The 3,569-nt window shown below is 35.1% G+C and overlaps 1 non-coding gene across 1 annotated transcript; it reads left to right on the top strand.

Moving 5' to 3' along the window:
• The first annotated feature begins 2,805 nt into the window (after positions 1-2,805).
• On the top strand, positions 2,806-2,912 carry LOC123649537. Its single transcript, XR_006739045.1, has one exon. It is a non-coding gene; the product is annotated as a U6 spliceosomal RNA (small nuclear RNA).
• The last annotated feature ends 657 nt before the right edge of the window (positions 2,913-3,569 follow it).

Here is a 3,569-nt window from a genome sequence, read left to right as displayed (position 1 = left end):
TTTTATTAGTAAGGTATTATGACAAAGCCAAATCTATTTTTTCTTATCAGTGAGAGAGAAGAGAAATATTTGTTTTTCTTTTGTCTTTTTGTATCTGAGAATACTAGTCCACCTTTTATTCTGTGTGACCCATCACTATTTTTTTTAAGCTAAGATTACAGTCCTTTGAGAACAATGTTGACAGCTTTGAGCTGACAGAGAATCATTATAATCAGTGCTGAAGATATGGAATCACAATAAGAAAGAATTCATGTTTATAGTAGCAGGGACCACACACTGTGATAGTTTGCATTAGAAACTCAGCAGGTGTAGTATGCAAAACTGAATCACAGTAGTGGATTTGAGGAACTTAGGATATAAAAAGGTCATTTTTGTTCAAGTACCTGTCTACTGTGTTAAAACAAAAAATAGAATATTTCCATAAAATTTTTCAGAAGACAACATATTGTGTGCACATGAACTAAAAGACTGCATAGTGTTTGGGCAAAATTATATTGTTTACGTTAATGTCAACAGCATTTGAATGCTAGATAAAGAAAAGGTTGATTAAAAGCATTATAGATGTCATTATATATAAGCAAGAAAAAAAATTCCAGGATATTACGAATGGCAGATCTTATAAATACGTAAGAAAACGAAATAACCCAAATGTTCTTCAGTTGAGGAATGGACCGAGCTCAAGGGATAAAGATGTGAAAAAGTATTAAAGACAGGATAACACTCTATGTTTAAGTGCTGTCAGTTCACTGTAACCACTAGGGTGTACTAAATGTAATGACATTATTTCCATTCTACTATTCATACACAAGAGGGGAAGGTGGTTTTGCAAGGAAAGTTAGATTAGTTGTACCTAAGAAAATTGCAAGTAAACAAATTGTTATTCTTAGAACTCCTCATTCATCTATGTTTAAACCTGTTTGACATCTTAGTGATATTTCTCTTCCTTGTATTTCCCTCATTCATTCTTTGTAAATGCTTTATAAAACACCTGTTCTAGCCAGGCACTGGAGAATCATGAACGTATAGAACACGATCTCTCTTTTTGAGAAACTGACAGGCTACTGGAAGAGATGAACACATAAGCATAATTACAGCAATGTCATTAAAGACATGGGAGCCCTACTCTGCCTGAGATTGTAAGGATTCACAGAAGCATAGGCATGAGTTGAGGTTTTTTCCTATGGCTACATGCTCAGTGAGTAAATAAATGGGTCATTTTGGGCAGAGAATACATCACATAAAATGCATAGAGAAAGCAATGAGCAGCTTGCTGAGACAGGCTTCCAGAGAGGGTGTATTAGAAGTGGCTGAACTAAAACAGAAAAAAGCAGACAGAATCCTGACAACTATATGCTGATGAGTTTGGGTTTTATTTTGTTTAATGAAGAATAATAGAGGGATATTAAGCAGGGAGGCAATATTAGCAAGTTTGCCTTTTTAAGGAATTTGGAAGATTTTTTCAGAGGAAACTAAAACCCGCAGGTAAAAAAAGATCACTTAAAACCTAATCCTCTCATTTTCTTTCCCTACTGTTAACACTTAGCCTTAAAAGTACTTTAAAGATATTCATTTAAAATTTCAATTGCCTAACAACAGCTTAAAAGTATTTCTATGCTTTCAGTAATATATCCTGTGCAATAATGATCCAAATCACAATAAAACTAATAGCAAACTTTCTAGTACTAGCCTTTTGGGAAGGTTGGTAATTTTCAGGTAATTAACTTCCAAAAATCACCAACAGAGATAGTTCCCTCTTCAGTCTTGGTGGAAAGAAGAGGTAGAGGAGGGTGATGGCCTTAAATTATTCTGGACCATCCTAACTCTTCAATCCACTGTCCCTAAAATGCTGCACTCAGTCCTATAGTCTTGGGCACTCAGGGACCTTTCTGTCATCCTCCGTCTTGCACGTGATACTCCTCATCAGTCTTTAAATTAAATTCTAACTTTGTTAACTACCATTATTCTTAGGTAGATTGAAAAATCTCTGTGGACTACAAATTACATTCAAGTGTATAGTATTTGGAATTTCTCATTACTCAAACGACTTCCTTGAGCACTTGAGTTCCTCATTGTCAGTGGGGCTGGCTTTACAATGTAAAACTGGAGACCATTATCCCAAGGGAAGTAACTCAGGAATGGAAAAAGAGACACCACATGTTCTCACTAATAAGTGGGAGCTCATCCATGGGTACACAGGGTCATACAGTGGTGTAAAGGACATTGGAAACTAAGAAGGAAGGAGGGTGGGAGGGGGGTGAGGGATAAAAACTTACATATCGGGTATAATGTACATTACTCTGGTGACAGGCACATTAAAAGCTCTGACTTCAGCATCATACAATTCACGCATGTAACAAAAACATGTGTACTCACTTAATATTTTGAAATAAAAAAATGTAAAACTACCTAAATATTCTTTATCTCTTGTTCATATATAAATATGAATGCATCTATCACTTTGAAAATAATTTTGTCACATTAAAATGTATTTGAAAATGTTTCCCACTGGTTTTAAATATCAGAGAAGTCAGAATAGTGTGAATCGATTTTAAAAAATAATTTTGTATCATACCATGGATGGGAAAGTAGTTTATTGTATAATATCAAAATATTTTTCTGAGCAAAGAAAAAACTTTACACTGTTAAAAGGCTTCATTAAAATATAGGTTGGATTTAAAAACTAGGTTCCAGGTACCCAATGTTAACTTTATTTAAAAACTAGGTTCCAGGTACCTAGTGTTAACTTTAGCATGCTATTCAGTCATTATTAGTATTTAGGTGAGTCCATTCAAAGAAGCTCCACTTGTGCTCGCTTCGGCAGCGCATATACTAAAATTGGAACGATACAGAGAAGATTAGCATGGCCCCTGTGCATGGATGACACGCAAAGAAGTTCCACTGGTCAAATAATGCCTAGAAATCTTCGTAAGATCATTCTAACACTGATCTTTGTAAATAATGTGTGATATAGTCATTTATCTCTCTTTCACTTAGATTTCTCATTTTGGCTGCATTTCTGGAATTTAAAACATTCTCTTGGACACTCAACATGCACTCTCCTCAACCGTATTGGGTATCAGGTTATTTAGTCTTCTGAGCCAACGTTGCTGAATTTTACTGAATGAAATTATGAAATTTCCTAGAATTTAATGTGGTCAAGAATTTGACATATACCACTTTTCCAAGATAAAATAACTAAAGTTTGATGGGGGAATATTTAAGAGAAAGAGAAAATATAAACACTCCTAACAGCAATAACACAATTATTAAGATTTGATGTTTTAATAATATTGAGGAATTTAATAAAAATAATCAGTGAAAATCACAAATTCATTTTTCAAGCTTCTCCCTTCTCATAGTTTTCAGTTTGACACAGTTTCTCTTCTGTCCCCAAACATTGACTTTGGGTCTTTAAGTGTAAGCCTAGCATGGTGCCATGAGCCCTAGCATCCCAAGCTACTTGGGAAGCTGAGTCAGGAGGCAGAGGCACGAGGATCCCTTGAGCCCAGGAGTTCAAGTCCAGCCTGGGAAACATAGCAAAATATCTGACAGCACATCTCTAAAAAAGT

Source organism: Lemur catta, chromosome 13 (genome assembly GCF_020740605.2).
Source record: "Lemur catta isolate mLemCat1 chromosome 13, mLemCat1.pri, whole genome shotgun sequence".
In the NCBI taxonomy this organism is placed as follows: Eukaryota; Metazoa; Chordata; class Mammalia; order Primates; family Lemuridae; genus Lemur; species Lemur catta.
This window is presented reverse-complemented; position numbering and strand designations above follow the sequence as displayed.